This window comes from Porites lutea, chromosome 5 (genome assembly GCF_958299795.1).
Source record: "Porites lutea chromosome 5, jaPorLute2.1, whole genome shotgun sequence".
In the NCBI taxonomy this organism is placed as follows: domain Eukaryota; kingdom Metazoa; phylum Cnidaria; class Anthozoa; order Scleractinia; family Poritidae; genus Porites; species Porites lutea.
The window spans coordinates 32,331,223-32,346,541 of NC_133205.1; the positions used below are offsets into that span (position 1 = coordinate 32,331,223).

Sequence of the window (15,319 nt, forward strand, 5' to 3'; positions counted from 1 at the left end):
ACAGAATTTTTTACTTCTTTCGGAGATTGTTTGCTAAACACCAAACTTTAAGTTCCTAGTGTTGGATTTTCAGTAGCAGGTCTAGATCACGCAAAATTTGGCTTTTATCAATTTCAAAGTTTTTTGTTTATTGTTGTCATAGTAATATCGATTTTATTTAAAACTACATTTTCACAAATCTCAATCCATAGCCAGTTACTGGTAAAAATTTTATAGCGATCTGACAAGGAAAAAACCACTTTTAAGGCGATTGAAAAATATCGGTATGGCCTCTGAAAAACTGTATCGAAACACATTAAATCAGATCCTGAAAGCTTTGATTCTACACTGGTAACCACCGCATTTTCCAACTCATTTTACTTTTTGACTTCGGCTAAGTCTTTCAGTTGCCATGGAAACAGCTGACACCTTGTTAACACCTGAGAAACTTTCACCATCTCACTTCCCGACATGCGAAAAAAAGGCGATCGGAAATGTGGCACAGCAAATGGAAAAATATCTTGTTTGTGTTGAAGAAAACCCACGTTCACCTTTCCTTCACCAGGTATATTTGAACGGTTCAGTCTCTCTCCTTCAATTACGTGAAATGGCTCCATGACCGGCCCGAGGTCGTAACACGAGATTAATTTTCGCCTAAGAAGTTTTTTCAAGCGTTGTTCCTTTTTCACTGTTATTACTTTTTTCGGAACTATCCATGCGTTTTCTGGTTCTTGCAGTGGCCAATCTTGTCTTTTTTCCTGACTTCTTTTTGTTCCCGGACACAGTATTTTATAACTTGCCATCAAGCAAAGTGATTCTTCTTTTGTTTGGCATTCACTGGCTCTTTTTATCTCACTGACTTCGCTCAGAATCTTACTGAGGTTAAAACAGTCGCTTCTCGGGCGTTGTTGCTTGGAATAAAATCGATGGACATTGGCCTCTTGCCAACTGAGGTGCCCCCGATCTATTGCAAGTTTTTTCTTTTCTTTCTTCACTCCTATCCAAGGACTAAAACAGGGTCCTGATAACACTGGTAAAATACCTTTTTCACAACATTCAAAGCAATACATGTCAAACTGCTTCTCCGCACATCCAACGAACAATGTGCTTTGGAGGTTCTATAGCAAGTGTTTTTACTCTCTCAAAGCTATTTCCATGAAGAGAAAAGTCTAATTTCTGTGATGTACTGCTGGAGTCTTGCCCCTCAAAATGTTCTCTTCGCGAAACACACTGGGCTTTCATTTTCCTGGTTCCAGCTTTCGAATTGTTTCGGGAACGGCTTTTATTCACTACATCGCGTTGAGGTTTTTGTTTAGCTGACTGAGTCGAGTGAATATCAGGTAATTTCAGTTCCATTTGCGGAACCTGTTTCCCTGTTTCTTTCCTAACTGTCTTTTTACCTCGTAAAACTACTCGCGCTTTTCTAAGCCGTCGAAGTTGAATTTCCAGTTCTCTGGCGGTTTGAGATCGTTGAAGCGATTCTGTCAGTCTGTTCACATTTCCTTGGTCATCAGACATGACTGACTTGGCATAAATGTTTATTTTGCGATGGAACTAGTAGTACAAGCTTATAAAGCTTATTTTGCTTGTAAACTACTCGGTCTGCATCATTAACAGTTACTCAATGATATTGTATCCACTCGTTAATGACTTCCTTTTATTCATCAACTAAAAGCAGAAAAAGAGGCTGCTCTTGCAAACCAGTCCGCATGGAATAGCCAGATCACTCCGCCGACCGTACAACTTTTCCCAAGTTGGTTCTTGTCTATACGATCCATGGTTATCAAAGCATATCAAAATGCATCTTGTGCTGTCCTCCTTCGGAGCTCAACCGATATCAAAACATTTTTTGTCGTTACAATAACAATAGCTTAATTGTTATCGGTTCTTTAAAACTGAATAAGTATCACGTTTGTTAGTCTAATAGTTTTCTCCTTTAATCAAGCCTTTGAGAATACTTACCTAGAATAGGTTAATCAAGCCCTACTTACAAAAGAAAGAGAAAAAAGAGCTAACAAGTTTATTACAGTGTAACAACAATTGCCACTCTGTATACTTAAGTATAAGGGCTCAGTTAAAATCACGAACAATGTAAAAACAGCGATTTCTAGAGCACAAATAATACAGGATTGTGATGAAAAATATTTAAGACAAGAATTTGGTCATGCTAAATTAAGTTCAGTTAAGCTGGTGGTGATACAGGATACTAACATGGAATTTATTTCCGCAGGCAATAGCAGAAGTTAATAGTCGAGGAAGGCGAAGATACAGGGGTACAGCAGTCAGTGATAAGTTAGGCCCAGTTCACACGAATTTAGACGCTTCTAAAACTGCATATCTGTTCAGCCGGATTCGTGTGGTCGGGGCTTCAAAGCACTCTGGAGAGCGATTTAAAAAATATGCCGTTTCTGTGAGCGCAGATTCACTGGTTTCGTGTGGACTGAAGGCCGCTTCGTGTAGAAAATTATGCGGTTTGTTACTTTCAGTTATATCCAGATTCGTGTGAACGTAGCCTTAGAATGACCTGATAGCTTAAAAAGCTTGTTAAGATAAGAGGACCTTTAGCTTTTGTTCTAAAACAATAACCTATTGTTTTGAAATAATAGTTATGAGTTCCATTAATCGTAGGATGTTTTTTGCAACTCCACCCTGACTTCCACAAACGCTACACGCAGGATAGAAAGTACTTAAGCCTGGAGACTAGCTTGTAGACAATGTATCCGTGATTTCTTGTACAAGTTCGTTGTATATACTTGCCAGACGAGTTGGACTACTCTTAAATTATGTCTCAGCACTATTTACCGTGACCCTTGATAAAGAGCCCAAATATAACTAACGAAAAGATTTTAAGCGAAGGTAGGGGAAAACAATTCAAGAATATAATCATACGCAATTGTAGTAACTATGTATAAACTATAAATTTTTCTGAGAACATTTTAATGCCGAGAATCACCCGCGCAAGCGAACCAATCCTCGCCTCCCAAATTCCTTGGTAACTTTACCTTACAAATACATTTTAGACATCCGTTGATAAAGCTTCGTGTTAAAGATTTTTCGTTCATCAGAAAAATGTTTTGCATGCAAGCTTTCCTGATTTCAGCGTCCTGGTCTTCACTGACTATCAGCTTAGAGAAAAATAATCAGACGGATTGGACAGTAACCAGCGCAAGCGGCACCTAACGGAAGAACATAATCTTCGGTTGTTTCTGTTCTATGACAAATAGACTCTGTAGATCTATGGAGTTTCACTGTCTTTGAACTGTTGAAAGAATCAATTCCAAGCGCGCGCTTTAGAATTAACAGAAACCTAGTAACATGACATCATAATGAAAGTAAACAGAAAGGTTTAGACAAAGTTTAGACTTTGCTTGAAAGCGTATCAGCGAGGAGCAAAATGAGTTCTGTCATACAAAAGATAAAGAGGAACAAGAGCAACGCTCGTGATTTTCAGATCACAGCATCAGTAAACCTGCTGACCATCGAATGTCAGCCAGATAAATGGTGAGCGACAAAAAAAAAAGAAAAAAGTGATAGAAAAAATAGTAGCGAAGAGGCCTGCCTCGCGTAGGATGATATATTGAATGAATCTTACAATTGTCAGTTCTACAACCCCTCTCATTGTCATTTGAAACTTCTTCCGCTTTTTAAAAAAAGTTATGTACTAATTATTAGAAACTTCACAAATTAGAACAGACATTAATATCTCTATTTATTTCCTTTCCAAAAACACATACCAAAATGGCACCAGGGAGGGGTCTGAGAGTGCGGAATTTATCACTTGTTCCCGGGAAATCGAGAAGAAGTTGTTCAAGAAATGGCGGCCACAATGACATTTGAAATTATATTCCAATCTTAAATGTACTGGAAGTTCGTTTGTACACAGACATGTTGCTACAATAGCTGGGTGATTTTTGTCATAGTTTAGTACGTTTTGCCATAGAAAACACTGACGAAACCTAGTAACTAAGCGAAGTTAAAACTTTTGGTTGTTTTTGTTGTTGTTTTCAGTGAACCAGTTTAAATCTTTATACACCTTCGCTTTTCTTCGCTTTTTTCCCCCAGGCATCCTAACAAGCTCATCATTCTGTGGGGCCAACAAAACAAAAGTTGTCAAACTAAGGTAAGATAACTTATTTTTCTGTTTTAAATGTTTGACTTAATATGATTTTTCGCTCCAGCGAAACTCAGTTGAACTACAACTGTGGGATGAAAAGATTGAACTTTCTATTTTTGTTTAGCCGGTTCCATGGCAGCCAGGATTTGTCTATCCATACCGTGGCACTCATGTGTTGCCAGAGGCGGATCCAGTGAAAAACACTTTCAAACTGTTTAAGGTAAAGAGTTATTTATCATAATAGATGGTAAAAAGTGTAGAAATGTGACTACAAGCTACTTGTAATTTCTTTCAAAACGCAAAAGTACCGGTATTTCACTTTATACACTAGCAACCGTGTGTTTATGTAGACATTGTCTATGAAATCTAAGTATTTTTTCTTTTACGCAGAACACAAAACGAGCTGGTAATTATTACGAAGACCGCCCCTGGAAGATTATTGTCAAAAATGTAAGTTCGCCTTTTACTTTACATCATAAAAGATGACTTATAGGTGCGGTCACACTAGACAACGGCTTGGAAACTAAAATTTCCAGGACGTTTTTGGACTTTTTACATTTAGGGCATGAATTTTTCGTCATTTCAGGCCATGAAACCTAAAAATGAGCCTAGCTAGCTGTAAAAAGGGGCAATACGGAGGCAATACGTCCTAGCCGGCATGATCACATGCTGTTTACGGAAAATTCCCTCATCCATGTCAGGAAATTCTGTATTTTAAAGCCTCCCCTAGGGCATGACTCAGCAATTGAGGACATTTCTGCTACGTTTTCAATGTTGGTTAGCATGCAAGGATTTTTTCCATGCCTATCGTCAATGATTTGCTCACTGGTAATAGAGGGGGTGGCCCCAGAGTGGTTTTGCATTGAAATTGGCATGCAACAGAATTTCGCATGCCCTGTAAGCATAATTTGAGGTTCTGTGACCTTCTCACCCAGGCCGCGAGAAGCCTAGGTTCTAGTAATAGGTAATTCATACCCGGCAAAATCCCCGGCATGCCGGGCATGCCAAATTTTCTGACATGCCCGGCATGCTAAATTCTCTGGAATGCCGGGCGTGCCATGCATAATCTGGGTCATGCCGGGCATGCCAAAATCGGTCTCTGGTATGTTTCAACGCACAGGTTATAATTCCTTGAATCTACAGATATTTTAAGCCTGGCTAAAAAAAAAAAAAATAAACAGATCACAGTGCTTATCTTTTGATGTACGGTTACACGATGACGTCATTGCTATTCCTTTCATTTTCATAGATTTGGTTGTCCCAGCGAAGTTTAAATAACAAAAGCTCTAATTTTCACAAGAAAGTAAAACCGTGAGGGATTCTGCCGAAGTAATAAAACAGCGTCATCGTGGACATGACCGGTTGGGGGATTGTAAAAACTCCTCACCCCTTTTAATGAGTCTTTAATAGGATTCCCATTTCACATTGCGAATAAAATGGAATTGACTGAAACCAGTAAAAAGAGAGACAGAGACTATTTTCATTGTATAATAAAATGCATCTATGTTCCAGGAAAGCTTTTAAAAATACAAGGTTATAGAATATCTTTCAAAGTTCATTACAAACTGAGCTAAGCCCCCAAATCACTGTTCATTATTCAGCAAATTATGATGTTTGACAATGCAATGTGCTTGAATATAACGTTGCAATTACAAATCTCTCGAACGCAATTTTCCCTACGTTAGAGTAGAAAAGCTCTTTTTATCTTGTTTCACATTTTGATAAGGAGTCTGAGTTCCTCTTTCTTGTTTTGTAGGCTTGCCAGGGATTAATGTTTTTTTGTCATTACCAGTGTCTGTGTTCTTCGTTTTTAACTCAAAGTAAGTCAGTAATAACTGACGGTATCAAAGGATTGCTCTCTAGAAAAGTAATTATCTCCTCGTCATGTCTGGAAGTTACCTGTAACAAAAAAGAAATGGAATCTTAACACATGCAAGGGAAATATGAAAAAAAGAAATAGAACATGTAGAGCTCAGCTTCTCTTAACATATTTTCATACTGGCTTGTTGAGTCTGTTAAAGGTCGCAACTAATTGTCTGAGGGTAATTTCACAAGAGTGTGCAATTGAGATAAATACATGGTAAAAAAAAGTGAAAGAAACGTGGTTTCACATTAGCCAATTTACATTGCGCTGTTCGATGATGTTTACACGCTTTTCTACTGCGAAATAAACCTTTGCATTTGGATTTGCAAGTCAAGATTATACCGAGTTTGACTGACACTTAATTGAACAACAGTTTCATTTTTAAGCAGGCAGTTGGGGTGTAGACCTATATAAAGCCGGAATATGTAAAGGAAACTCAGCGAAAACTTTTTCGCATCTTTTTGTGGCGATATTTTTTCACGGTTCGTCCACTGATTAGGGGTTGCGAAGAAAAAATAAATTAGGACCAAAGGTTAAAGCCTGTCCGGTTACATCATTTCGTATGTTACCTAGAGTTCTAATAAATAGGTCATAAAATAGGATTTAACGAGAGCGAATTTGTTTCTCAATCGGTGTATAAAAAAGTGAGGCTATCAAATGAGAAGTTTATAGAATATCAAAATTATTAAATTAAAAGCTCATTTAATTAGGAAAATTCCTATACGAAAACAATGCCAGTGACATTGAATTGATCAGATAAAATTCTCAGAAAATATGTCCAATAAAAGCCTCATTATTTGCTTTTGTTTTTGCGTAAAGGTAAATTTTTCGGCCCACAAAGCAAAGTTGAAAAAGCGACTAAATCTTAGTTTTTTACATATGAACATGTTTATTAGCTTAGTTTTCGTCCGTTTTAAAAGCTTTATAACCCAATCATAATTTTCGGGTTAAAATATTACAAAATCATTTCAAAAACCATGTTCATTTAAAGTAGAGCCGGCAAACCTGAACATTTTGTAATTCAAAAGTCGGACCCAGCCAGGTTGTTTAAGCTTAGAATTATTTGCATTTTAGCGTCCTATAAATTTACCAGAATCGCCTCTCAGAGGCTTACTGTAGCAAAGCATTTTGTAGTACACTCGTAGACAAGCAATGTAAGCCTTAAGTCTTTGCTTGGATGAGATGTCCAAAAGAAAAATTAGTTTTGTGGACCTAAACGCACATTCACAGACTGCTATATTGAGTTGTTTACAACTTTGCATTGACACGCGCAGCATGTTCATTTTTTTAAAGCGAAATCCAAATCTGATTTTGGCATTTGATTTACGGATATTTTATTTTGTCTCCAAAAGTGATTGTAATATCCGTTTGATTGTCTTTCAAACAACAGTCAAACTATGCAGCAAAAATAAGTAACTTTACCAGTACAGTGGAAAAATATGACCGTAGGCGCCAAAAATAATTATACTCGAGCTATAAAATTAGAACTGACTTTTTTTAGCTTTGGTTTCTTATTTTTGAAGTTTTCTCTAGTCTTCTTAGCAGCAGAAGAAGATTACAAGACATACAAACAGAAACAATCCGAAGTGAACAAGTTGACAACCACTTATGCCGGAGTTCTTAGGCATGCTCAACAGCAAGATAAACTGAATGCCAAAAGGATAATTCACGGGATTTGTTCGATATTCAGGCTTTTTCTTTACCAAATTAATACTAAATTTGTACTTACAGTCTCTCGCAGAATCCATTTCTTGTCCAGCATTCACCAACATCTCAACCATGCACCGCAGAAAAAAAAGACAAACAAGTGCGAAGAGACATGACGCCACAACTGCCACGCTACAACAAACTAGATTCCTCGTCATCCGCGAAAACACTTCTGCGGAAATTCGGCCGATTTCGTGCGTGCTCGGGGTATCTTCGGATGACGCAGATGACGTTGCTCAAAGGACTAACGTCAGCAAGGAGTAAAACAGTTTGCGAGATTCGCATAGCCGACAAGGAGCGCACTGAAAAACTAAGCAAAATCTCTCTGAGAAGGCAGTCCAAATTCACCAAATCAGAACGTCTTTGCAGTATTAACGTCGTACTCTCGTACTGACTTGAACGACCTGGTAAGCTTCATTTTCACCAGTCTTTTAATGCTGTTGACCGGGAAACATTCCGACACGATAAAACTTAAGCATGGATAAGTTTATGCTGAGAAGATTTGTTATCTTATTGTTTAAGACGCTTTTCCGCGATCAAATTTAAATGTGGACCCAGAAATGTCAGTATCGGTTTGAAATAAAAGGATTAATCTTTGATTGCAAGTTAAGTATTCTATTTTATGTATGAATAATGTTGTTTTGTTGTGCTTTTTATTTATAAATCCAGGGTTCTGTCTTCAGTTTTGCCAGTCGATCCCGTGACACACATTGTGACAAACATGACTTTTTTGGTTATAATCTGCATTTATTGCCAGGCATGAAACCTGTAACTTCAAGCTCCCTAAGATATATTTGGCGATTATATGTGATTCTCAGGATATGATGCTGAAGCGAACATCAAAATCAGTCTCGCTGGGCATGCCAATTTCTTGCCTGGCATGCCGGGCATGCCAAACCAACTGGCTTCACTATCGGCATGCCCGGCATGCCCGGCATGCCAAACCAGAGGAGCTAAAACTGGGAATGAATCATTAACCCGGCGAGAGATCTGGGACCTAAGTTTAGCTGGGTCAATTTTGGGCTGCGAGGGCATGAACCCATTTTTTCCATGCCTATGAGATGTTATTTCTAAGTACCAATGTTCCCTTGAATTTTGTCATGCCTAAATATATAAAATTTTCCCTCTCTCATTAATCCTCAGGCTGGATGCGATTTTTACGCTCCGTAGGCATGTTCAACTGAAAATCATGCCCATACCCTTATTCAAAACAAAATGCTATCAAATTTTAGTTTCCAAGCCGTTTAGAGGTCTTCTTCAAGGCTTTCTATAGACAAGTAGCTTGGGTTAGGTCGACTGATTCGCTCTGGGTTTTGATTACTTACATGCTTGCGGTCTGCCCAAGGGGAAGAAAAATTTGGACCTGGTTTCGCGAGAAATATCGCCGTATTTTAAACATTGAAGTTTCGACCATTTATACCCTTCTTGATAAAAAAGTTAAGGCGTCGACTTCATTCGAGCTTAAAAGGAAAGCAAATGCTCACTCAGAAGTTATGAAAGTACGGTTGTTTACTAAAATGCCTTTTTTACTAGATATAACTCCCTTATTAACTCTATTTGTTGCTATTGTTTTGACCATTTTTCTCTGTTTTACGTGCAGGAGTGTAAAGATGGTAGGCGCCAGCTTATTGCTACTGGCTGCATTGACCTAGCGGATTATATCAGCCAGACAAACAAAACATTTGACATGACTGTCACATTAAAACCAGCAATGAAGAATGTTCTATGGGGAACAATTGATTTCAACTTAACAATGACACCATGGTGAGTATTGTGTAATACGTGTTGTGTTTAGTAACTTTCCTCCTCCAGTATCTTCTACTTTTTTGAAGAGGCATAAACTATTAAAGAGAGTCAATGAAACAAAGGTGAGGATCGCGGTGAGCATTTTCGAGTGATGGAAGATGCCTTCAGATTAAACTGGGTTGTCGAGAACTCGCGTTGGGCTGTCAAAAACGAAGATCAAACCAAAAAAACGCCATCTACGTAACAAAGTTTTAAAATCTAGCTTTTGGACGCAATCTCCTATCGCAGCAGTATCTTCTCTATTCTCCTAGGTCAGCATTTGTACCAGAATTTCAACTGTCACTAAAAAAGCCCAAAAGCCCTTCCAAAGGGTCAGACTTAAGTAATTCATATTGGGCTCTAAATAAGAGCATGAGACTGAAAAATATTTTCTGAATAATAACTTGAATTTAACTTAAGGGTTCACTTTAATATTGCTTACTAGAAATTAATGTGTAGCCGGTCGGGAAGGATCGATGGAAATCATCAGCATCAATAATGTGCACACGTTTGAAGCCATCCTTAAAAACCTTCTGGATCGGCCTCTGAAGTGCCAACTAAAATTTACCCAATGTTGTCACTTGTTAGATTTGTTACAGTTTTTTTTGGTTATTTCGTTTGATTTTCTTTTTACTCCGAAACCTTTTTGTTCTATTTTGCCCAATCTTTTGCGTTTGTTTATATTTGTTAATAGAAAATATCAATAACCCCTCTGGACTAGTACATGTTCCCCGCTCGCTCTGTTTTGTATCTAATTCAGGTTTTGCTTATCACAGCCAAAGAGATGAGGAAAGTCAGGAAATATTCCGGGAATTCATGGCAGACGCTTTTAAATTAGCCAAGCAGAGGATTGCAAAAAATGTTTCCTTCACGAAACACAGGGATCCACTTCTGTTTTCCTTTGTCGATAAACCATCAGAGATTCCTTATGCACCAAAGAAAAGAAAGAGCAAGAAAAGAAGAACCAAAGAAAGAGCAAATGAAAGGGAAGCAAAAGAGAAAATGAACAGTTCTCAACCACTGCAGCCAGCCACTCATCCATAGTGAGTATTGTGTATATTTAATTTAATTTATAAGCACATTGTGTATGGTAATTTATAAATTGTCTTCTGAATGTGCTCTCGTAGAATCCTTTTTTTCAAACATCTCTCTGGTACTTGATTTTTTTGAGCGTTCATGAAGTGTCTCTGGCCTCAAATAATTGTGTATAAATAATCCGAGGCCAGGAAGGACGGAAGTCATTAGCTTCAATCACGATGTGTACACAAGTTCAGACTCTCCTCCACAAAATTGAATCTTCTGGATCTCTGAGTTATCTCAACTATTTTAATACAAGAGGGCACCAAAACATTATTTTTTTTACTCAATCTTGTGATTTTTGTCACTAACTAGACTTCTTGTAGCATCTTTTATTTCTTCTTGAGCCCCAAACTGTATTGATTTTCCTTTTAGTATTCTTTCGATTTATGCCTTTTTTTATACATGTTCATGTTTGTCAATATTAGATATAAATAACCCCAATTGTCTATGTACTTCCCTGCTCGCTCAGTTTTTTTTTATCCTATTCATGGCTTGCTTGTTTTCATCATAGTCGAAGCAATGAGGATGAAATCCGTGAGATCATGGCAGACGCTATCAGATCAGCCAAGCAGAGAATAGCCAAAGCTGCATCTTATACGGAGCACATCGATCCATTTCTGTTTTCCTTTATCAACAAGCCATCAGAGGATCCTACCTCTGGCAAAGAAGGGGCAGATAACACGCGTGACAATGCTAACAACGATTATGGAAGGAAGGCAAAGGTGGAAAACAAAAGTCCTCTACCAGCGCGGCTCGCAGCCACTGCTCCAGCACTAAATGATGGCTCTTCAGGGTGCGGTGAAAAAGGCGACATGCCGCCTCATGGCTCTGGAACATCTGGTCAATTCACTGCACCTGACATGTTGGAGAATGGTCCAGAACTAGGTAGAGTAACAAACCAAAAACATACAATATAAACTCTTTGTAGAAAAGCGCAAAGCGAGTATCAAGGTGAGCATTACATCCTGCCCACATCTTAATCAAATCTACATTCTGGTAGTTCAACAAATTTTGCCTTTTTCTGTGTTTGGAGCCGACTAATTTGTACAGTGGAATCATACGTTGAACAGGGTCATAGTCAGTTCTCCGCAATAGACGCGACAAGATTTGCAATCGCCGTATAGCCTTTATATAGCCTGTTCCAGGCTCCAAGACATTAGCGCATGCGTGCAGTAAAAAGTGATGCGAAAAAGGAGTTGGGCCCGATCTTGCACGTGTTATTTTTGCTTGGTTTGTTTTATTTTCGCGTCGTTCTTCCCGTCTGACATCTTGGCAGAGAGCATAATAGCCGAAGTTGCCAGCTCCGTACTGAGGAAAATCTGAAGGGAAGCTCCAAGAAAAAAATTGAAACTTAAATGTAATTCATAACTAACTCATCTGAACACCCAAAAACCATTTAAAAAGATTCTCTGTCTGTTTCAGCAGCGTCTGTGAATTACCCTGAACTGTTAGCTTATGTGAGCACAGAGATGAAGTCACTCCAGGAAGAAATTGATTCCCTGAGAAAAGTAACAGTCAAGCTAGAATCTGAAATGCATCAGGCAATGGAGATTAAAGGTCAGTAATGGCTTACAATCTTTTAATCAAAATCTCTTTTAAGAGTTTAAAAGCCAGTACATATGTTTGAATGACATGTAACTGGTTCGGCTTTAGTCGAAGCTGGCGCCAGTTGTTCAAACTTTGGATAACACTATCCACCTTTTAAAGAAACCAATTATGTTATCTACTGGATAGAGATTTTCAAAGAGTTATCAACTGGATGGATGGTATTGTTAATCTTTTGTACGGGATCAGGGCTATTGTTAGTCCGTATTAAATGGTGGCAACATTTAATCAAATCTGAGTTTCATTTCTCATTTGTCTGTAAAGATATTTTGCTAGAATCAGTCGAATCCGACAAAATATCTGATGAATATCTTGTATTTAGAGTGCAAAGAGGAGCTTGATGGTCTAAAACAGGATTGGATGATCTTGTTGAGTTACAGAGACGAGCTGGAAAAGAGAAAAGCTGATCTTCAAATTCTGTAAGTGATACAGTTTAATTATCGTGTACTTGTAAAAAGGTCTTTGTGATTCCACAATGTAGACATTCAATGTTTTATAATGGTAGTAATCTAAGCTACAGTTTTCACTGACTTTGTGTCTACACTTTTAAATCTTTACGTTGACTTAACTTGCTTCACAGTTTAAAAGAACCATGATAGCTAGGAATACCTCTAACGGATAGCATGACACTACTGGTTTATGCGAAAACATTACTTCACTACTACTGCATTGTTCTACATAGCTGATATGTTTGTTTCGATATCAAATTTATCCTTATCTTTCCTTTACATTTTTAGTGAAAAGCAGGAGGATCTTGAACATTGTTGTGATATCCTCAGAAATGATCTCAAACTCATCTTTACAATGGAAGGTATAATTACATTTCTCTTTCAAACTGCTTATTCAAGAAGTACTTCTTGTATCGATTATAGACTTAATTGTTCGTGAAATTCCTAGCTGGCATCTTCGCCAGACAGCAAACAGTCTTACATGATATGGTCATTACCTGAATCAATGTGACATCTGGCCAGTTATCACATTGACTAAGGTAATGGGCGGAGATATCCAGGAAACATTTGAATTTTGCCCTGTGACCCACACAGTCATCAGTTTTCATCGCGACACAGAATATTTGAGACGGTTTCTAAATAACTTGCGTTAATCTGGCGGTAGGGGAGTGAAACTAAAGCTATGTTTTCAACATAAAGGGTGTTTAACGGCTAATCAAGTTCTTTTTGTGGTGATAGTTAAAGGAGAATCAACACCAGGCACTTGCGGGGGTTTCGCGCCTTCCCAAATAGTGTACCGCCTTTTTTCAGTTTCATACAGGTTCATTTTTGAAAGACAGGGAACCACAAGTCCATTGTCAACGTCCATTGGAGTCTAATGAATAATGCAGAATTTGATCGAAAATGATGTTGTGTTATGATATTTTCAGATTGGCGTAGAACAGACCATCACACAATGCAAGAAGCAAAGCTCCTGAATATACTACATTGCCTTGAAGACAAACAAAGAGAAACTTGCTGAACAGAAAAACTTGGTGAGCAGTTACCTATACCTCATTTTTGACTGGTTTAAAACTATTAAGGTGGGGCCGGGGGGGCTATAACCTCAGTTATTGGATCAGAAATTTGTGTTGGTTTTTCTGGGATCGGTTTAATTCCATTTACTGTAAATCATTCTGATTAGAGTACAAGACAACTCCAGAAAAACATTTAATCAGAAGAACTGTAACCTAAACAACCGGAATCGTTAGATAGCTCTTCACGACGTTCTTATTTGTATTTTTCCATATTAATATGAATGCGTTCACAATCACTGCAAAGGATCCTCTGAGACCTTTTTGGTTAATGGTTAACTAACAGATTTGTTTTTTTTCTTGATTTCAGATTCTCTTCTACTGCCGCCTTAAAATGTAAATATGTAAATAGTTAAATATGTAAATAAAAAAAGAGATACATTTAAGCCATTACAAGTTCTTATCGATAAAAGGAATTTACGTCACTTCCGTTTCTTCTGTAAGAGAACACTACATGTAAATTGTTTGCAGTTCTGAATATTTCTTTTCGCGTCTTGCCTCGATCTGAGTAACAAGTCCTTTAATAAGAGCAAATTGTTCAGTATTTCTTCAGTCAATTCCTTCTGATCCAGTTTTCACTTTTTTATGGTTTAAGTTGTAAATAAGCAAAATTCTAAATATGTAAATAGTAAAAAAAAGAAATCGAAATGAACAGTAACTTGTTCGTATTTTATACTGTACAAGTAATTTGTTCTTTAGAGTAAGAAAAAGATTGTAAGCCCTGAAAGCTGTTGAAAAAAATACCTTTTGTAACAATAACTTACCAAATTGAAAAAAGCAAACTAGGCACAAATTTCACAGGGACGGTGAAGCCGAGGTGCTGAAGAAATTTTCTAACTTAAGCTTTAGGCTCCACAGTCTCCCCGCTTCAAGGTACTAGTCACTCCATCCTCACAATTTCCGCCGTCCCTGTTTAAGTTGTGATCAAGCAAAAACAGTCGAAGACTCTTGTCACAGCTTATTCCAAACAGCAACTGCACTTGGCTCCGTTTTTATTTTATAATTGGTAGTTATATTTGTTATAGGTTGTTGCTGTTTTTTTCATGTCATGATTTCAATGCAAAATTCTCATTATCGTATGTAACGTGGATTACTTGAATGTGATTAGACGTACAATGACGTCATCCTTCATGTGGTCTAAATTGTTCATCCAATCAGATGCATTGATATTTGACCGTTCATAAATGACAGTCGAGCATCCGTTCATGTCACTCTTTGAGCGTAACCATATTCAGTTGGACTTTTGCTGTGCAATTTCCTCATCTCCAACGCTGATTCTCTTATCAAAAACGGATCTTTTCCTTAGGTCAACCTCTTTTCTTTTTCTGTCTTTTTATGTTATGAATTCTATATATGTGTGTTTGAAATGAGACTTATTTGTTTACGGTTGTGCTTTCATTGCTGTTTGGAAAAAAGAAATGTTAGTACGAACAGATCTAATTGTTCACAGAAAATAATTTGTAACTGATCTCTGAAGATATGTTCAAACGAAAGTACTGCCTAACGGATCGTTTGCTATCAACAAAACAGTTCCTAGAAGTCTTTAGTCACCTTTTTTTATTCTATTATCAGTTGTGGCCAACCTTGTCCTCAGGGATTTTCCCTTGCTCTGGAGACGAGTTTGAGTTGTGCCGTGCACTAAAACAACAAGACAACCGTCTCT

At 37.7% G+C, this 15,319-nt stretch overlaps 2 long non-coding RNA genes across 2 annotated transcripts; both read left to right on the forward strand.

The window, feature by feature from the left end:
• The first annotated feature begins 3,266 nt into the window (after nucleotides 1-3,266).
• LOC140937192 (uncharacterized) lies at nucleotides 3,267-4,312 on the forward strand. The gene is made up of 3 exons (XR_012165441.1): nucleotides 3,267-3,480; nucleotides 4,042-4,099; nucleotides 4,218-4,312. It is a non-coding gene; the product is annotated as an uncharacterized lncRNA (long non-coding RNA).
• Nucleotides 4,313-12,454: 8,142 nt separating this feature from the next.
• Nucleotides 12,455-14,192, forward strand: LOC140936843 (uncharacterized). Its single transcript, XR_012165416.1, has 4 exons — nucleotides 12,455-12,553; nucleotides 12,872-12,945; nucleotides 13,513-13,617; nucleotides 13,967-14,192. It is a non-coding gene; the product is annotated as an uncharacterized lncRNA (long non-coding RNA).
• The last annotated feature ends 1,127 nt before the right edge of the window (nucleotides 14,193-15,319 follow it).